This window comes from Martes martes, assembly GCF_963455335.1.
Source record: "Martes martes genome assembly, chromosome: 7".
Lineage (NCBI taxonomy): Eukaryota > Metazoa > Chordata > Mammalia > Carnivora > Mustelidae > Martes > Martes martes.
Window position 1 is genome coordinate 24,398,181 of NC_137894.1, and position 21,761 is coordinate 24,419,941.

Sequence of the window (21,761 nt, forward strand, 5' to 3'; positions counted from 1 at the left end):
TTTCTTTTATCTCAACAAAATATATTCCCATTCCTTATATCTTTCTCATGTATCTCCTACTTTCCTACATACAGAGTTGCTTCCCTTATTTCTATCAGTCTTAATTATATTAGCAAAATATTAACTCTTAGAAATCTTAGTCTCCAGTGAAAACTAATAGTAAACAATTGTGAATTGTTATATCAGAATTCTTTAGATGGCAAATTTATGAATCAATTAAGCACATTTTCCAACACACACAGATATCTTTAGTTTCCCTTCAATTTAGAAAATCATGTTTCAGTATTTTTATCTTATTTGGAAAAAAAGAAACTTCAATATAAAATGAATTCAATCCAACTTACCATTTAACTTAACAAAACTTTAGTGTTTCAGGTTCGACAGCTATCCACAGGGTCAGACAGCCGTGTAACTGAGAAAGACACTTTCTACAGTTTTGTGAAGGTCAAAGTTTTGGGGACAATGTGGTGAAGACTTACACATATGAGACCTCTGATCATTTGGAGGAGTTTCAGTTTTTAAGAATCCAGCCCAAGTGTGAGTCCAAAGGAATAGAGAGGGTTTGTCCCATAGTGGGAAAGACCAGCCGCTGTTTCCCAAAGTGGTATCCCACCAAAGAGAATGGAGCTCCAACTCATGATCATGATTTCTGTCAGGGACATCCCATTGACCTGAAAAAAAACCAGTCCTTATTGTAAGGGTCTATTTAGCCAGAGCGATTCCATCTTGGATAAAATAGCCATTTTGTTGTTTATGCAGTAAAATATGGTCGACCAGTCACAGGTAACAGAGCCCAAATACAAGGGCGGGTCAGGCCAGGTGGAGACATCTAATCAGTGGGGCACGCATACTGTCTCCCTAGCTACCAAGGAGTGTGGGCCCCACCTTTTGGGCGCCTTTTGGGTGCCAATTCTGACCAAGGTGATAGACTAGTTCAAATATCTACTTTAGGGTAAATTGTAATTCAATTGGCCACCCGTGCGTGTCCTAGCATGACTGTGCAGCTTTCTCTGTGTGTTACAATCTCATTGGCCACCTGTGTGTGGCCAGGCTCAACCACATGGCCTTTGCCCTTTAAAACTTAGTCTGTAAGGCTGGAAGGGGTCGTCCTCTCTGTAAGAGGCGGCCCCGACCGGTCGGTTTGATTCTCGATGCTTGGTGTGAAATAAAGCTTTGCTTGACCTTCGCTTTGTATCAGTCTCACTCCTTTGATCATGGACCTATCACTGGGTGATAGGGTGACTGACTCTACTGTGGTGTTCCACCAAGAAGAGGGTCAACTTTCTGTTGGGGTGTTCCCTGCAGCAGGAAAAGCCAGACACTGGGTGGCCAAACTGGGTCAGAAAGAAAAGGGGGAGGACTCACCACTCGGATGCTCAGATGCATGGGTTCATGTTTGCCCATAGATCGAGGTGGTGGCTAGACTCATGGGAACAAAGGAATAAGGTGGAGGGAGCAAAAAGAAGTCAGGTGGCTGAGAGTCAGCTAGTGTCAGGAAAGGGTACCAACTGATTCCATAATGTGTGATTCACCCTGAGCAAGCTGCCACTGTTAATTGCACTACAGGTTGGGAAAAACTCTCAGGAGGACAGAGTGAGAGAAGGGGTCCTTCACCCTCACAGGCACAGAGTGCCCAGCCTGTTCATTCTCAGACCACACCAAGGAGGTGCCCTGACCAGACATCTTCAATTGTTGGAGGAGTACTAGGGTTAGGCTGCCAAAGGGCTGAAGAGAGAAAGGAGAGGAAGGGAAGGATCCTTCCAAAGGGCAACAGAGGAAATCCCTCGCTCTTTCAGGGAGGGTGGTCTGCCTGGTTCCCCCTGAGGCTTCCAGTTCTCACCAAGGAGTAACTTCAGATGGAAGCAATGGTTCCCCAAGGAGTACTAGAGTGGGTCTGTTGCAGAAAATCTGAGGTGACTGAGGAAACTCAAAATGCCACACAGGAGAGCAAGGAAAACTTAGCTTTATTAATGCCAGTAGGCTCCGCAGGATTCCTTCCCAAAGACTGAGAACCCGACAGGGTTAGGAGTGTTTATGGTTATAGGCAATGGGGCATGGTAAGGGGTGTTTTTGAGGTCTCTCAAAGCCAAATGGCCCTTTCATGTGGAAGTATAATCCATGCAGAGGTGTCTCAGGAGAGTGCTAAATCACCCCAGGGGGCTGTTTCTCTTTCTTTTCTTATTCAAACAGGACCAGGCCTCTGCTCTTTTTCTTCTGTCTCACCAGGAGCAATGACTTGTTATCTTATCTTAGTCAAACAGGATGGATATTTGGTCTTTCCTTGGCCTTAGCAGGAGCAAAGGGGAGCCAGGGTCTGAAAGGGGCTGGAGCTGGGAGTCTCTGTCCACCTCAGGTCCATCTAGGGAAAGTCTGAAGAAATTCCCAGAGAATCCAGACAGAACCCCAACCAGCAAAGCCTCCCCATATAGGCCAATAAATGTAGGGTCTCCCAATCATATGGGGGCCACCAAACTGCAGTAACCCAATCAGATGGAGGCCAGTAGCCCCCCCTGGTGAAAGAATTCACCCCAAGCAGAACAAAAGAGATAAAATTTTATTGAATACACTGGAAAGGAGCAGTGTGCAGGACAGTAAGGGATACTGTGCAATGAGGCAGTGATGGGGGGCTGTAGTTAAGGTGGAAAGTGAGGAGATATGGGAACATATGGAATTTCCCTTTTTTTGGTACCTGTGTCCTTGTGTAAGTAACCCATTGGTCAGCTATTATAGATATTTTGAGATGGGTCACCTAATGGGCCTGTTTTTATCCAGGCAGGGGGGTGAGGATCACTGTGAGTCCTCCTACCTTTCTTAGGCTTCCATTGCTCAAGTTGGTTGCCTAAAAGGCCTCTACAAGATGGGAAAAAATTAAAATAAGCTAACAATGTGATGACACAGGAATTGGGAAAATTACACAGTCTCAACAATAGAGAGAAAAAAAGATTGGGGAAAAAATGGAAGAGTCTTAGAGACCTGTGAAATAACAATAAAGGATTCAATGTTCATGTCTTCAGGGTCCCAGAAGAAGAAGAGAACGAGTACAAGCCAAAAAAAATAATTTTTTTTGAAGAAATAATGATGAAAACTTCCCAAGATTGGCAAAAAACCATGAAATTAGATTTAGCAGACAGAGTAAATGCTAATGAGAATAAGCCCAGGGAAATCCACACCCAGATACAACAGATACATCATAATTAACTGCTGAAATCTTCTTTTTATTCTTTTTAAGATTTTATTTATTTATTTATTTGAGAATGAGAGAGAGCATGAGAGAGGGAAAGTCAGAGGGAGAAGCAGACTCCCCATTGAGCAGGGATCCTGATGTGGAACTTGATCCAGGTACTCCAGGATCATGACCTGAGCCAAAGGCAGCGGCTTAACCAACTGAGCCACCCAGGTGCCCTAACTGCAGAAATCTTAAGACAAAAGAGAAATTGTGTAAGCAGACACAGGAAAAATAGTGTGCTATCTACAGAGGAGAAAGAAACAACTATAGAATTCTCATCAGAAGTTATAGAGGCCAAAAGAAAGTAGAACAATATTCTTAAAGTGCTGAAAAGAAAGGAATTAATTCAGAATCCTATATTCACTAAAAATAGCCTTCAGGAAAGAGATGTTCTCAGATGAAGGGAAATTAATAGCATCTGTCGTCAGAAGACCTACTCTAAGAAAGGTGCTAAAGGAAATTCTTCAAATTGAAGAGAAATAGTACTAGATGGAAAATTGAAACATTCCATGGAGTGCAGCTTACGTGCCTGGACATTGTACACAGTATAAACATAAGGTGATCTGAAAGGTGGAGAAAAGAAAGACCATCTAAGCTTTTGAGACTTGAGGACCCACACTGCAATTAATGTCCTGTGCTTTCTTTTCCCTCATACATACCAGGAGTGTGCTACAGAAGCAGGCAAACTGGAAAATCAATGGACAAGATAATAAGTAAAGCTTCAAGAAAGCTCTGCTTCTTCTAGCTAAAGGACCAGGAAAGGAGCAGCCTTCCAGAAAATAACTACCCATGGAAAAATATTACAGCTCTGTCTCACTCCCCCAAATTAAAGGCTCAAGGGAAAGCCTATATTACCACCTCACTCAGACATGATGGTCATCCTCTCCTGCCAGAATTGTTAGAAAATGCTGAGTAGGGATGCCTGGATGGCTCAGTTGGTTATGCATCGGCTTTTGGCGTAGGTCAGGATCGCAGAGTCCTGGGATGAGTACCGCATCAAATCAGTCTCCTTGCTTAGCAGGGAGCCTGCTTCTCCCTCTCCCTCTGTCTGCCCCTTCCCTTGCTCGTGTTCTCTGACAAATGATTTTTTTAAAAAGTTTAAGAAAGAAAGAGAAAGAGAAAGAGAGAGGGGAAGGAAGGGAGGGAGAAAATGCTGAGTAGGGTACCTGGACTTCCATCCCCACCTGGTGTTTCCAAGGAGCCCCATCTCTCCTTCCCTCCCTACCTGGGTCCAAGAAAGCTCAGAGGAAAGTTGTGGCTTCCAGCACTAGTAAGGACTCTCATTCCTCTTGCCATCTTGCTATTGGAGGACACATGGAAAACACTGAGGGGACTCTCCCTGCCAGGCAATGTCCGCAGAGTGACGTGGGGAACCAGAAGTCCCAGCCCATCAGTAATGAGGTGTCCCTCCCTCAGAGCACCCCCTGAGGTGTGCCACAAGTTTAAGCACCCTCTTCAGCTTACTGAAAAAAGGAAAGGAATGAGGAGGCTGGTTATGGGAAGGTGACCAGGAAGAGCAAGGTAAAGAAGGACAAGGTTTGCTATGCAGATCTAAATCCAAACCTGCTCCACTGAGTCATCCCCTTATCCCTGGTGCAGAGAGGGAGACACCCTTACAAATGGAGATTTTCTTTATAAATGTAAATTTCACTAACAAAAGAGTAACTTCTCTGTTTTCAGAACTTGTCCCACCTCTGCTATTTCTCAAAATAATCACCACTAAATAATCCTTATGCCAGAGGCATATTTTACAGTGTCACAGTCTGCTGCACTTTAGCCTCATCACAGAATTCTCCAGGTCAGCCTCTGCTCTGCTGCTTGCTTAGGTCCTCAGGTGGTAGGTTAATGCTAACCTCTGGTTCACCTCAGACACAGGAAGAAAATGATCATATTCAGCACAATTCAGATTTTATTTTTCATATCTCAACAGCTCTTTTAAATTGTTCCCTTTTGCCAGTAATAATCTGCAGCTCATTAAAAATGACAGCTAACTTCAGTGAGACTTCATTTTGGAGACTTATTGTGGAAAAATCCTTATCAGCTGTTATTTATAACTCTGGCTTCTATTGTCATTGATTATTTCATATATTTTCCTTCATCAAATGTAGGTGATATAGGAAAAGACATTAGGGTTCGAAGTTAATGGCCAAGAAAAAAAATCAGGATGTCTTTGGTGCAAAAAGGTGGTTTTCTTGAAGCACCAGGACAGGAACCATGGGCTGAAAGACCTGCCCTGGGGTCATGAGGAGTAGCCCATAATGTAGTTTCAAGTTCAGAAAGGGTTAGGGATAGTGTAAGCCTTCCAGGTTTTTTTTTTTTAATTAAGTATTTCTATTAACATATAATGTATTATTTGCCCCAGGGGCACAGTCTGACTTGTCAGGCTTACACACTTCACAGCACTTACCATATCACATACCCTCCCCAAAGTTCTCCCTACTCCCAGCAACCCTCAGTTTGTTTTGTGAGATTAAGAGTCTCTTAGGGTTTGTCTCCCTCCCAATCTCATCTTGTTTCATTTTTCCTTCCCTCCTCCCAAGCCCCCCACTCTGCCTCTCAAATTTCTCATATCAGGGAGATCATATGATAATTGTCTTTCTCTGATCGACTTATTTCGCTCACCATAGTACCCTCTCATTCCATCCACACCATTGCAAATGGAAAGATTTCATTTCTTTTGATGGCTGCAAAGTATTCCATTGTATGTATATACACCACATCTTCTTTATCCATTCATCTGTTGATGGACATCTAGGTTCTTTCCAGTTTGGCTATTGTGGACATTGCTGCTATATACATTTGGGTGCACGTGCCCCTTCAGATCACTACATTTGTTTCATTAGTGTAAATACCCAGTAGTGCAATTGCTGGGTCATGGGGTAGCTCTATTTTCAATTTTTTGAGGAACCTCCATGCTGTTTTCCAGAGTGACTGCACCAGCTTGCATTCCCACCAACAGTGTATAAGGGTTCCCCTTTCCTCTTTCTCCTCCCCAGCATCTGTCATTTCCTGACTTGTTAATTTTAGCCATTCTGACTGGTGTGAGGTGGTATCTCATTGTGGTTTTGATTTATATTTCCCTGATGCCAAGTGATGTTGAGCATTTTTTCATGTGTCTGTTGGCCATCTGGATATCTTCTTTGCAGAAATGTCTGTTCGTGTCTGCCCATTTCTTGATTGGATTATTTGCTCTTTGGGTGTTGAGTTTGATAAGTTCTTTATAGATTTTGGATACTAGCTCTTTATCTGATAAGTCTTTTGGGAATATCTTCTCCCATTCTGTGAGTTGTCCTTTGGTTTTGTTGACTGTATCCTCTGCTGTGCAAGAGCTTTTTATCTTGGTGAAGTCCCAATAGTTCATTTTTGCCCCTGCTTCCCTTGCCTTTGGCGATGTTTCTAGGAAGAAGTTGCTGCAGCTGAGGTCAAAGAGGTTGCTGCCTGTGTTCTCCTCAAGGATTTTGATGGATTCCTTTCTCACATTGAGGTCCTTCATCCATTTTGAGTCTATTTTCATGTATGGTGTCAGGAAATGGTCCAGTTTCATTCTTCTGCATGTGGCTGTCCAATTTTCCCAACACCATTTGTTGAAGAAACTGTCTTTTTTCCATTGGACGTTCTTTCCTGCTTTGTCAATGATTAGTTGACCATGGAGTTGAGGGTCCACTTCTGGGCTCTCTATTCTGTTCCATTGATTTATGTATCTGTTTTTGTGCCAGTACCATACTGTCTTGATGATGACAGCTTTGTAATAGAGCTTGAAGTCTAGAATTATGATGCCACCAACTTTGGCTTTCTTTTTCAACATTCCTTTGGCTATTAGAGGTCTTTTCTGGTTCCATATAAATTTTAGGATGATTTTTTCCATTTCTCTGAAAAAAAAGATGGTATTTTGATAAGGATTGCATTAAATGTGTATATTACTTTGGTTAGCATGGACATTTTTGCAACATTTGTTCTTCTGATCCTTGAGCATGGAATGCTTTTCCAACTCTTTGTGTCTTCCTCAATTTCCTTCATGAGTACTTTATAGTTTTCTGAGTACAGATTCTTTGTCTCTTTGGTTAGGTTTATTCCTAGGTATCTTATGGTTTTGGGTGCAATTGTAAATGGGATTAACTCCTTAATTTCTCTTTCTTCTGCCTTGTTGTTGGTGTATAGAAATGCAACTGGTTTCTATGCATTGATTTTATATCCTGAGTGAGAGTTTGACTCCTTCTTTGGTGGTTCAGATGCCTTTAATTTCTTTTTGTTGCCTGATTGCTAAGGCTAGGACTTCTAGTACTATGGTGAATAGCAGTGGTGATAATGGGTATCCCTGTCTTGTTCCTGACCTTAGTGGAAAAGTTCTCAGTTTTTCTCCATTGAGAATGATATTTGCTTTGGGTTTTTATTGATGGCTTTGATGATATTGAGGAATGTGCCCTCTATCCCTACACGTTGAAGAGTTTTGATCAAGAAAGGATGCTGTACTTCGTTAAATACTTTTTCAGCATCTATTGGGAGTATCATATGGTTCTTGTTCTTTCCTTTATTTTTTTAAGATTTTATTTATTTATTTGACAGACAGAGATCACAAGTAGGCAGAGAGGCAGGCAGGGGGTAGGAGGAGAGCAGGCTTCCTGCTGAGCAGACAGCCCGATGTGGGGCTCAATCCTAGGACCTTGGGATCATGACCTGAACTGATGGCAGAGGCTTTAACCCACTGAGCCACCCAGGTGCCCTGTTCTTTTCTTTATTAATATTTTGTATCACATTGATTGATTTGTGGATGTTGAAACAACCTTGCAGCCCAGGAATAAATCCCACTTGGTCATGGTGAATAACCCTTTTAATGTACTGATGGATCCTATTGGTAGTATTTTGGTGAGAATTTTCACATCTGTGTTCATCAAGGATATTGGTCTGTAATTCTCTTTTTTGATGGGGTCTTTGTCTGGTTTTGGGATCGAGGTGATGCTGGCCTCATAAAATGAGTTTGGAAGTTTTCCTTCCATTTCTATTTTTTGAAACAGTTTCAGGAGAATAGGTATTAATTCTTCTTTAAATGTATGGTAGAATTCCCCTGGCTCCTGGGTATCTTGGAAACAAGGTTTCCAGGATCTTGAGAGGGCTAGCTACAGTTAGGAAAGGTCATTTATTACTGTTTAGTAAGACCTCAGTCGTGAAACCCTTCAGATTTATATCAGTGGGTCATATGCTTGGGAGATGACTGTCAACATATATCTTAGGGGGGTTAGAGATAAAGGAAGTTCCCAAAGGAATTTTTATATGTTAAAGGAGACTCACAAGATCCTGGGGGTTGGGCTAAGATTGCTTTTTGACCTTAGCAAAATATTAACATCCAAGGCAACCGAGTTCCTAGAGGATGTTACTCTGCCTGTTTCAAGGACTTGGCAATGGGCTGTAGGTAATAAGGAGACTTAAAGCTTTTCTTCTGTCTTTGTTTCCCACATCACAGGTAAGAAGAGATCTAAGAATATCTCTTAGACAAACTTGAAAATTTCTTTCATAATATTCTTTTATAGTAAGGTATGGTAAATTATGTCTTATTCATAATTTAAGAAATTAAGATATGCTTAATTTTATGTTCCTGTTAACAAGGAATTAACTGATCAATAAGAATGACAAGGAAACATTGGTTAACAACAAAAAAAATTAATTGATGAAAGAAATGCATTTATACTTAAACACTTTGAAGATTCAGCTGGTTCTGATGCACAAGGATCATGCTTCATGTCCCAGTGCAGTATTTAGAATATCAATTATTGTCATATGTTAGTTTGTTAAATACTTGCTCTTTAACATGTTTCTTATGTAGATTTTAGATAATGCTCTGTATTACAATGGATGTATTTTGCATTTGTAGAAAAATTTTCAGTTGGAGAACAAAGAGCAATTAGAGATTATCTTCCAAAGACTGTTCTACTTAAACTTCTGTCTCCTCTTTTTGGCAAACAAAGCTAGTCACTTGTCACAACATTTTTATTGTACATCCCCCATATTGTCATTGTGTTGCCAAAGTGTGATTTAACTCCTATAAGAATGCCTTCCTGTTCCTTATAAATATACTGTACCACTGTAGATCCAATTCCTACAGTTAATGTCCAGCCAAACCTTCTTCACCTGGGAAACCCCTTTGAGGCCTGTACAACAGATGAAGGATAGTTGGAAGGCAGGCAGGGACAAGTTGCCCCTGCCCAAAGAGGAAACTACCTTCAAAAGGATTTTACACCACACTGGAAGGAGCCCTCCACCCTTTCCCACGCATTAGATAGATGACAAAAACCTGATTGGATGGCAGGTGCAGGGAGGGTTCATCAGAGTAAAACAGCTTGCTAACAATCCCATAAAAATCCCCAGACTTATAAACTCCAGTGGCAAGCCTCTTGGGTCCCCTCCTTCCTCTGGAACTTTGGGGTTTTTTTGTTTGTTTGTTTGTTTGTTTGTTTTTTAAGATTTTATTTAGTTGTTTGAGAGAAAGCAAGAGAGAGTGAGCATGAGTAGGGGAGTGGCAGAAGTAGAGGGAGAAGCAGACCATTGAGCAGAGAACCTGTTGTGGGACTCGATCCCAGGACCCTGGGATCATGGGCCTGAGCTGAAGGCAGATGCTCAACCAACTGAGCCACTCAGGTGCCCTGAAATTTACCCACTTTTAAAGTAAAACTTATTTTGACCTAAAATGTCTTTCCATGTGAGAGAACATGCAAGCTGGCATTATTGCTTCACTGACCAGCCAAGTTAGTGTATGCATCAAGAGAACTGACTATGATTTTAGTCTTGACATAAATTATGTGGTACAGCTGGACATCTGACTTCCTCAGGCCTTTGAGTTTTGTTTGTAAAATAAGGGCATCAGATTCCTCGATTGCTAAACTACCTACAGGGCCATTTATCAAATATCCTTTTATTTGTACATTTCAGTGTTATAATTATGATTTAAGGTATCTACATATACAGTTATTATGTACTAGAGACCCAAGTATAATCTGGAATTAATTGTTTAAAAAGCAAATAAGCCTCCTACTGTAACAGAAATGAAAGACATCAAATCCTGCTGAGTACTTTCTACATTTGCTTTCACTGTAGCAAACTGTAAAGTAGCCACTGTCAGTTTGTCCAGGTAAGGATGTTTTAGTAATTTAAGATGTCACAATAACTCCTTTCCAGTCATCTCTAGGGAAAAAATAGCACAAGGATTTGAAACACCTGAAGAGGGATTACTGAGAGAATCTCCTGGTTGATAGATTTACCTGAAGGGATATTAACCAGGATTTTCTATTTGGTAAAGATGATTTGTTTTAGTGGGCAATTCTCGTTACACTTGAGAAAGAACAAGTGAAGAGAGATTCTCCTCTGATACTATTTTATTAACTTTCTAAAATAAGACTGATAATAAAAAAAAATAAATAAATAAATAAAAATAAAATAAGACTGATAAAATAACCTAACTTTGACTTCCAGATTAACTTGAGACCTTTCATTATTAATAAGATTGCTTTTTAAAAGTATTTTATGGATGATATTTAAAATAGAGCTAAACAGTTTTATTATCTACAGAAAAAGTAAGGTTTTTTTGTTTTGTTTTGTTTTGTTTTGTTTTTTGTTTTTTTTTTCCCCTAATGTAATGTTTAAAAAAAATGTGCAGCACTGGAGATAGGTAAGGTAGAATATAGAGATAAAGATCAAGTATATAAGATAATGAATCTTATTTTGAAATTGTTGATTTTTAATATCTTTTGATATCTCTTTGCTAATACTAACAAACACTTTAACTTGTTCTTTCATGGCAAGGGTACCCATCAGTTTTATGTTCAGCCTATTGTGAAGACATTTTCTTTTAATAACTCACATCATGTAAAGTGTTATAGCAATGTTAGGGAAAATTGAGAAAATTACATGTGTGTTTGTGTTAGTGGAGGTCATGGTAAAATTACATTAGGTTCTGTGATGATACAATGGATTTTTTTTTATAATTTCGTGACCTAGTTTTAGATGTAAACAATATTGACAATCCTTCAAGGTGGTCTTCTGGTAAAGTCATGGGCTTAATAAGGTTGCTGCCTCTATTTACAACATTTTTTTGTGTGTAACTGCTGATCCAGTGTGTGCAACACACATAAAATGATTGGTCTCATTACTTTGTGTTCAGCTATTATTTCAGCCAAGAAAAGAAAAAAAGGAAGAAATTATTCAGATTGAATGACATAATTTCAAAACTCATTTTCCTGTCTCTGCTCTTAGAAGCCTAGATTGTTGCCACTATGAAATGTGTTCAGTGTTCTAAAATAATCTGTGGGAAGGAATTTCAAACAATATGATGATGGCTGCCTCAGTAGGGTTAATGCACATGTGTCTCACCAAACTGACTCCTCAGGAAGCACGATGCTCATTTAGAGGATTATGTTTAGTGAGGTGTCTAAAACATGTTGGCAGTGGTAACTGTTATGCCATGGTTGTATTGAAGAGAAGAATCCAGGAGTCTGGAAGAGCCTGACATAACCATGGTCCCCTTGGTGGCAGCCTGCTGATTCCATCTAGCCAGTAGATAGGTCTTGGACACTGGCTGGGTGCTGGCAAGTTCAGGGATACTGCAGTGAGCAGGAAAGATAAAGTCTGGTGGGGGAGACAATTGAAGGAGTTCAGGACATGCCACCCCAAAATGTGCTGCTTGGATATATTCATTATTTTTGATCTATAAGCACTTGAAAAACAGCAAATGTAAGGAGAAGCTTCTCTGAACTATTCTTATGTGCCTAAAGACAGGTTTTCCAAAAGGAACCCAATAGGAATCCAACTGTTAGAGTCTCCCCCCACCACCACCACCGCCCACTGCTCGGGATTTTCATCAACTTGGGAAGATTGACTTATCACAAGTGAGGAAACTAGAAATGGACAAATTTTTTCACAAACAATCACTCCTCCTATCTATCCTTCTAAGGGCCCATTCACCTTTCCCCTAAATCAATTACTCTCCCCTTAGTGGCCGATATATCCCTTTCCCCTTCCTATATCAAGACAGCATACAAGCTCTCAAATCTCAACACCTTTTGGATGTTTACTTATTTTCCTGTGATGCCCTGTGCATGTAATATTAAAAATCAGTATATTAATTTTTTAATTTAATTTTTTAATTGTTAATATGCCTATTGCCAGTTTATTTTACAGACCCAACTTTTAAACCTAAGAGAGCAGAGAGAAAGTCTTTCTTCCCCAACACAGGAAATAAATAATATGCCTCAGTGATAACAATCATAAAGGGGAATAAATGGAAAAAAGGGCCCTGAGTGCCAAGGTGGAGAAGGTGGGCAGAGGAGCTCAGGTCAAGTGACAATTGGCAGAAATATAAAGGCAATAAGGGAAAGAGCCACACCCACATGGATTAGAGACCCGGGGCATGGAGTCAGTGGGGCCAAGTGCACCCTAAAGTGAGGGTTTTGGTGGGGGGGAGTTGGGGGTTTGGGTGAGCCTGGTGGTGGGTATTAAGGAGGGCACACACGTATTGCAAGGAGCACTGGATGTGGTGCATAAACAATGAATCTTGGAACACTGAAAAAAAAATTAGATTACAATAAATAAATAAATAAATAAATAAACAAAATTTTTTAAAAAATTAAAAAAAGAAAGGAAAGAAGACTGCTAGGTTTATCACCATGGAGGTCATCATTGGCTGACCAGACCCCTTTTGGTGGACTGGTTAGGACTAACCCTGCCTGGAAGGATTTTCAGAGAACAGGAGGAGAAGGAGTAATGATTTGGGAAAAATACTCTTTCTGAGTTACCACAAGCTGAGTTACATACTTGGAATAGCCTGGCCAAGTTGGATCAGAAACAGCAGTCTCATCAGAAGCGGGAGGGGAAACTTCAGGGTAGGGACACAAGGAGCCTGAGCTGGTGACAGAGATCACAGATCCAGGAGGGTCTGTGCTGCAGATGGTGCAAGAGCAGCATCCACACAGGGGTACCCTATGGTATGTTTGCAGAGGCTTCAAATATGCCATGCCAGAGGCTTTTCAGCACTTGCATAGCTGTAGCCTTTGTAGGGGAGAAAAAAATTTTCCTTGGCCTTCTTAAGGTCCCTGGTTATATTTGAAAATTATACCAACAAAGATAAATAGGAGAAACACTTACAAATTTTATAGAATTTTTTGCATGTACATGGGAGCCTTCGTAAGAAAATGAATACCTGAAGAAGTGACCAGGGCAGGAAGCTTTTATACCTTTTAGACAAAGAAACATAAATTTGTGAAGAGTTGATGAGACAAAGGGATTTGTGGTAGGGAGAATAAATGGTGAAAAAGAAACTAGGAAGATAACAGTTAGTTTAACAAGCTTTGTTTGTACAGATTTCCTGCTCCCCACCCCCCTTCCCTGGTCCTTGTCTCTGGTGATAAGAATGTCTTCCCTCCTTCTGGGTTAAGGAGGGTACCTTTCACATGGGAAATTTATGACCTGTTTCAGAAAATGTCAAGGTGGGAAGGTCAGAGTGAACTTTTTGATTCCGCCATTTTCCTAAATTCCTTCAGCTCAAGATGTTAAATATGCCATGGTAACCATATTTTGAGGTAGCATGTCTTGAACCCCATAGCCTTCTTTTCTTATAGTACTTCTCCATACAGTGCAGGTAGAAGAAACAATATATCTTACCTGTGAGGTCTGATATAATTACTCCTTCTGGGTTCCCCTAGACTTTCCCTATACTCAATCAATAGTTATCCAGTAAATGAATATGATAAATGATGTGCTGGTTTAAAGGCCTTCCTTTATTTTCTGGGTCCTCTGACCAAAAAAGGGCTCACCTGAGGTTACCTGATAATGAGATGAAGGAGAGTTGGAAGGCAGGCAGGCAGGGACAAGGGGCCTTCCTACCCTAAGAGGAAGCCACCCTTAAAAGGATTTTATACCACCCTGGAAGGAGCCCTCCACCCTTACCCACGTGATCGATAGGTGACAAAAACCAGATTGGATGGAAGCCAGATTAAATCAGTCTGCTAACAAGCCAGTAAAAATCCCCAGGCTTAGAAACTCCAGTGGCAAACCTCTTGGGTCCCCTCCTTCTTTGGGAGCTTTCTTTTCTATCATTCAATAAAATTTCCTATTTCTTAATAAACCTTGCTTTGCTGCCCACCACTCTGTCTTGTCTACCTCTTCATTCTTCAAAGGGGTAAGACTAAGAATTTTGGGTACCATAAAAGAAAAAAAAATCCTATAACAATAATGTTGAATTCTTATGACCTGTAGCATTCTAACACTGGGATCAAGAACATAGGTCTTTATGAGAAGTAAAGCTTTTCTTTTTCTACGGAAGCACATGTCTGTATTCCAGCCTATTGTGTTTGCACAGAGGCATATGCTGCTGGTTGTCATCAATACTCATTTTCCCATTCTGAGTTAGAAACAAATGTGGAAAGAGCTCCATTTCCCAGCCTTACTCAAAGCTGGTGTGGCCTTATCTTTAGGTTTATGTGAGTGGAAATCTTAAGTTCTCTTCCAGGAAGTCTCATTAAAGAGAAACTGGATGCTTCTCTGTTCCTTTCCCATCCTGCAGCCTAGAAAAGGGTTATGATAGTGTCACCAGCTAGACCCCCAACACCTGACTTTCACTGCCTACCTGTTTGTATTCACTGACCTTTCCCTAAGCTCTTCTTTGCAGTTTGTCACTTAATTCAGGCAAATGGAAACCCTTCAAGGGTGACTGGCATGACAAGAACTCTAGCAGTCCAGACTACCCAGACAAGTTTGAGTATAACCCCTGACTCGCACCTGCACAGATGGACCATGGGATGACCTCTGGAACAATCAACAATTACCTTGATGTCATTATAATACTAAAGTCTCCACCCAAGGTAGAGCACTACCCTCATTTATATGGCATATAATGTATGTACAGGTGTGTTTCCTTAAAGTGCATGCATGATGGGTGCATGCAAGGGAAGCCTTGTCATCATATCTAGAGAAGGTATAATTGGGCAAGCACTTTAAGGAAACAGGCCTATACATATACTTTATGTTAGTAAATGAGTCTGTGGCTCCTCCTTGGGCAGAGATTTTCATATTATAATGAGGTAAAGATGGTTGTAGGTCATTCTAGAGGTCACTCCATGGTCCATCTGTGCAAGCACAAGTCAGGGATTTAGCTCAAAATATCTGGGTGGTCTGGTCCAGTTTTGGGTTTCATTTGCCTGAGTTAAGAGATGAGCCAGAAATAAGAGCTTATGGAAAAAGGTAAGATAAAGTTCAGTGAGTACAAGCCGTTGGGCAGTAAAGGTCAGGTCTTGGGGTCTAACTGGTGAAAACAAGGCTGCTCTATCTAAATATTCATCCTAACAGTAAATAAAAGGAACCCATTCACCCTTGCTCAAAGAGCCATGGCTTTGGGAGTTACTCCCCCTGATCTCTTTATTTGCTGCAAATACATTTATTTTGTGGGACAACTCCATCTGGTATAATTTCTATCTGTATCTCACCAATGTTTGTTTGGTTACAATAACCAGAGTCCTAGCAGCCACCTTGGAACACGAGATTGAGAACACAGCTAAGATTGAAAAGAACCATGTGCTGGAGGAACCAAGGGTCCCTGGCTGCCTTATTCACCACCCCGGGTTTTTTTAAAGTGAGGAAAATAAATGTCTATCCTTTATCAATTCCATGTGAAAACAATACAGCAGGCCTAAAATGGACTTGCTTATGATTAAGTCCCATTTTAACCAAACTCAAGTAGTTCACTGCATCAGATGCATTAAATGGAATATAACCCAAGGAAATGTTGAAAGCAAAGAACTTTTTATTACTTGTTACAACTAAGGAGATAGGGAGATAGTTATCAAAGCACTGTCCCCCTGTGGGGTTAGTACCCAGAAGCTTTTATTAGTATATTAGGAGTTGGGGGCAGAGAGCTTGCATACATTAAGGAATTTACACATATTCTATCTCTTAGGGCTTTCTGTTCAACTGCCAATGCCTAGCCCATGACCATGATAGCGCATACGTTGTATGTTCAAAAAAGTGGAAGAAAACCCCACCCATAGGACTGATGTGGTTTGAAGTGTTGAGGTTCAGAGCCGGTGGCTACCTTTCTCAACAAAGAATTATTGAGATGTCTTTGGTCCCAAAAGGTGGTTTTATTAAAGCACAGGAACAGGACCCAGGGGCAGAAAGAGCTGCACTGGGGTCAGACGGAGTAGCCCATTATATTTTTCAAGTTGGGAGCGCATTAGGGATAACATAAGTCTCTAAGGAATTTGGAAGCAAGGTGTCCAGGACCTTGAGGGGACAAACTCTTGTTAGGAAAAGGTCATTTAGGGGCACCTGGGTGGCTCAGTGGGTTAAGCCTCTGCCTTCGGGTCAGGTCATGATCTCAGGGTCCTGGGATTGAGCCCCACATCAGGCTCTCTGCTCAGTGGGGAGCCTGCTTCTCCCTCTCTCTCTGCCCACTTGTGATTTCTCTGTCAAATAAATAAATAAAATCTTAAAAAAAAAAAGGAAAAGATCATTTATTACTGTCTAATAAAATCTTAGTCATAAGACCTTCGGATGTGTATCAGTGGGTCATATGCTTGGGAGATTATTACCAATATGTACCTTGAGGTGAGGGTAGAGATGAAAGAAGTTTCCAAAGGAATTTTTATATGTTAAAGTGGACTCACAAGTTCCTGGGGTTTGGGATAAGATTGTTTTTTTGCCCTTAGCAAAGTATTAACAGCAAGGCAGCTGAGTTCATAGAGAAATGTCACTCTGCCTGTTTCAAGAACTTGTCAGTCGGCTGTAGGCAGTAAGTGATTTGGTTCGGACTGTTGGGTTTCAGAGTCTACGGCCAAGAAAGAATTCTTAAGATGGCTTCAGTGCAAAAAGGTGCTGCACTGGGGTTCTAAAGAGTGGGTGATTGCATACTTTTGGAGTTAGGGAAGTAAAGGCAAAAGAAGCTTTCCAAAAGGACTTTCATATGCTAAAGAAGGCTCACAGGACCCTGTACACCTAGCTGTTATTGTCAAGCTAAGGTTGTCTTTCCCTCTGGCAAAGCATTAACCTTAAGGCATTTGGGAGGTTCCTGGAGGAATGTTATACTCTGCCTATCTCAAGTATTTGTCACTGGACTGCAGGTTATAAGGAAATTTTATTTTACCTACATTTCATTCTGCCTTATTTTATTTTTTTTCTTTTTCCTTTGTGTCCCATGTCAGGAGGAGATCTTAGCTCTATAATGAGCTAAAGATAACATCAGGCCAACTCAGGGGATTCTGCCAGATCCTAAGCTCCCATCTGGCTCATTCAAGGGACTATCAGCTGAAACAACCCAGCCTGGTGACTCCTTGGCAGGAGTGTTGGTGCTCCAAAACAAAATACATTTCTTGCGGCATCTGGGTGGCTCAGTCAGCTAAGCATCTGCCTTAGGCTTAGGTCAAAAATCTCAGGGTCCTGGGATCAAGCCCCTTGTCAGGCTCCCTGCTCAGCAGGGAGTCTGCTTCTCCCTCTCACTTTGCCCCTCTCCCCATTGCACACACTCTTTCTCTCAAATAAGTAAAGTCTTAAAAAAAACAACCAACCAACCAACAAAATACATTCCTTCCCCAATTTTATCCCTTCCCCCTCCTCTCTTCTACTGATAGCTTTTACCTTTTAGACCTCTGATTTGAGTAACGTCCCATTGCATCCCAGCTAATACTATGTCACCAACTGAGATTCAGTTTAATTGCAGTTTTGGCTCTCCCAGAAATGGAATCTTAAAACCAGTCAATCAGGAATCACCTGATCAGCTCTAGTTAATAGACTCCTACCATCCCCTAAAGGAGAGCAACCTTAACATAATCAACCCATTCCATTTTTTGCCTGCTCTTGTTATGGAACCTGGACTGGATTGCCTGATGGAAGAACCAAGCGGCACTCAGAGATCTTGGAAGATAGAAGGTTTATTTGATCCTGGCAGGCTTGGAGGAGAGTGATCTCCAAAGGTCTGAGGCCTGAGCACAAGCAAGGGGGTTAATTTACACCCTTCTACTTCCGTGTCATCGCATTTTTGGTGCATGCAGCAAACAGGGCAGGAAGAAGAACCCGGAAGGGCCCTGGGGCAGGGACTGGGATTACCCTGCTGGTTTTGTCAGCCATCTTAGAACACAGATTTTCCTTATCATTCCCCACTTTGATGCCCCGTTAAACACCTAGTTTTGAGGGCATCATTTTCATTTACTATGGGTCGGTAACCCTGCAAAGCTAATACATGGGCAGTGGCTCACCTGGTGACAGTATTTTCTATGAACTTTATGAGGTATTCAGTGTGTAGGGGCCAACAGTGATGAGGAGGAGGATGAAGATAAGAGGCCCAGCTAAAGGGAATAGCCAGGAAGTCCATTAGCCAAATCCTCCAACTCCCCATGTTTCTAGCTCTTTCTTTTTAATATTCTTTCCTTTAATTCTTTAATTTTTGTGGTTACTATTCCTGATTGATTTACACAGTAACAACATTCTTCTCCTAAGAATACACATGTCCCTCCTTTCCTGGCTGTGAGTAGGTCTAGGGCCCATTGGATCTGGAAGGTGACAGATGCTAGAGAGTTTATCTGGCTCTGTAGTAAAAAGAGGGAGTCTACAACTCTTTCCATGTCCTCATTTAGTTAGACTGGACAGAGATATCAGGGGTGAGGAAGATGGGCATGCATAAGCCTGTCCAGTTTACTTGGAGGCACCGGAAGGCTGTACTCCTGCACAGGAGGAAAACCCCAGAGGGGGCACAGTAAGTCTCCAAGTGGTTGGTGGTGTGATTACTGGAGCACAGCTGGGCTTGGATTGAACCATAACTAACGTTGCCAGTCTCAAAGCTGGTCAGGCAGGTAATGCCGTCTTCGGTGGGGTGGAGCTGAATGTTGAATGCTACCAGGCCAGTCAGTTCAATTGAGTTCTGGGCCGTGCTATTCCCAGTCTCCTGGTCCAGATCCTGATATACAGATACTGAGGTTTCAGTATAGGCATTATGAACTAAGGGTAAGCAAAGCCAGCATGACTGTATATGTTCACTAGTGTTCCAGATCAATGCATAGGCTGCCTCAAGGACCTGGCCAGCCTGGCGGGAGGGGGCTAGGACTTGGGTTAACTGCTGAAGCCCCAAAAAGTCAATGTCATGATAGGCTGTCTCCTTATTTAGTGACTTTAAGACCTGTTTAGCCTTTTTGTCTTCCTCTCTTCGCACCTGATCCTAAACTCCACTCCCATCTGACATCCCATAGTGGGTTAGATAGGTCCAGGAAACAGTGGCATCCTTGTAACCTCAAATTTTACAGCCGCATTAGGTGCTAGTTATTTGTGTGGTCCAATATTTTCTCCCGTTATTCATGCAGAGGGTGGCCTTATTTTGTTGTTAACATCTGGTAGGCATGTCAGTGTAAGCACTGAACACAGTGCCCCATCTGTCCGACTTTATGCAAGAACATTGAGGTTCTCTGGGGGCAATGGGGAGGAAAGTGAGGGTGAGGAAACCTGTAAGCAGGTAGATGTAGCAATACATCCTAAGGTAACCTGATAAGCAACAACAATGGCAAGTCTCTGAGGGAAAGTCCAGTCAGAAGGGACAACAGTGTAGAGTCCAACTCCTAAGATGAGGGATATCATGCCAATGAGAGCTAGGGACCATGATATCCATTAGTCAGTGGGGTTCCATCAAAGGCAAAGGCGTAATGGGTCCACGGGGTCTGGCTGGACTTTCCACTGGTGTGACTCTTTGTCTGAATGATGAGTTTTCTTCATTCTGGAGTGGTGGACCCAGGGGGTGACACCCAAGACCTTGAGGGCAGTCAGGGTGGTTAGAACAAGTGTGGGGCTCTGTTCACTACAGTTTGAGGGGGTCTTTCTTTCAATCTTTGACCCAAACGGAGTCCCCTGTCTGGAAGGAGTGTTTCTGAGACCCTATGGAGATTGCAGCCTTCTCAATGGTGTATTTTTGTAATTTATTTAGGGTGGCCCCCAGGGCCTGAAGCCACTTCTTTCTTTCTTTCTTCCTTCCTTCCTTCCTTTCTTTCTTTCTTTCTTTCTCTCTTTTTTAAAAATTATTTATTTATTTGACAGACAGAGATCACAAGTAGGTAGAGAGGCAGGCAGAGAGAGAGAGAGCGTGGGAAGCAGGCTCCCCGCTGAGCAGAGAGCCCAACTCGGGACTTGATCCCAGGACTCTGAGATCATGACCTGAGCTGAAGACAGAGGCTTTAACCCACTGAGCCACCCAGGCGCCCCTGTTCCTTTATTTCTTTCTCTCCAACCTGATGTAAGTTTCCTGGAAGGCTCTCCAGGCATGGGGAGGCTGTCGATATACTAATTTGAAAGGGGAGAAACCTAGTGTCCCAGGCGTGCAGCGATTGCATAGAAGAACTAGGGGTAGCACATCCGGCCATGTGAGGTTAGTCTCCTGACAAAACTTTGCTAAGTTTTCCTTGAGGTTGCAATTCTTTTGTTCTACTTTCCCTGAGCTTTGGGGCTGGTAAGCGGTGTGTAATCTCCAGGTGATATTGAGAGATTTGGTCAAGACCTATACACGTTTGCTAAGAATGCAGTTCCGTTGTCACTATGGATTATTAATGGCAAGCTGAACTGGGGCACGATATCCCACAAGAGGAATTTAGCTACTTCCCAGCTTCACTCCATCCTGGTCGGGAAGGCCTTGACCCACCCAGAGTATATGCATACTATTACTAGGGGATATCTGAACCCCCCTGCTCGGCTGCATGTCTGTGAAGTTCTATTTCTAGATCTTTGAAGAGGGTTGCTCCTATTCTCTGGACACGGGGAAAGGGGCTGTGGTCAGAATGAGCATTATTTTTAGCACATGTTGTGCTCACTGGTTGCTTGGCAGTTGGCTGATGTAGTAGTGCTTCTTGAGGAGAGCCTCTAATGCTGTTTTTTCCTGGATGATGAGTCAGTGGTATTCCTTGACTAGATGCCCTCCCGTTGCTGTTGGAATGCTGGCATCACCCACCATTGCTTTTCAGTCAGGGTGTCCCCCTCAGCCATGGCCCATCCTTTTTCTTTTTCAATGTAACTGGGCAGAGGGACTTCTTCTGGGGTTTTCAGGGCCATGGTGAGGGAAGGGACTCTCCTGTCCTCACTGGCTGCTGTGGACTTGGCTGCCTCACATGCCAGATGATTTCCTCATGCTGTGGGGTCATCTCCTTTCTGGTGTCCCTTACAGTGCAGGATTACTACTTCCTTTGGGAACCAGATGGCTTTGAGGAGTTTCAGTATCTCCTCCTTGTTTTTCTTGCCAGGGTAAGGCAGTCCCTTTCCTTGTAGATGGTCCCACGTATATGCACAGTAGTGAAGGCATACCGAGAGTCAGTGTAGATGTTGACTCCCTTGCCTTCACTGAGGGTGAGGGCCCAGACTAAGGCATATAGTTCAGCTCATTGAGCTGAACATCCAGCTGGTAGTACCTTAGCTTCTAGGACTTAAGTGGTTGTGGTCACTGCATAACCCGCTTTCTGGGTACCTTCTTGTAGGTAACAGCTGCCATCATTGAACAGCATGAGCTCTGTATTCTTTATGCCTTGATCCTGTAGAT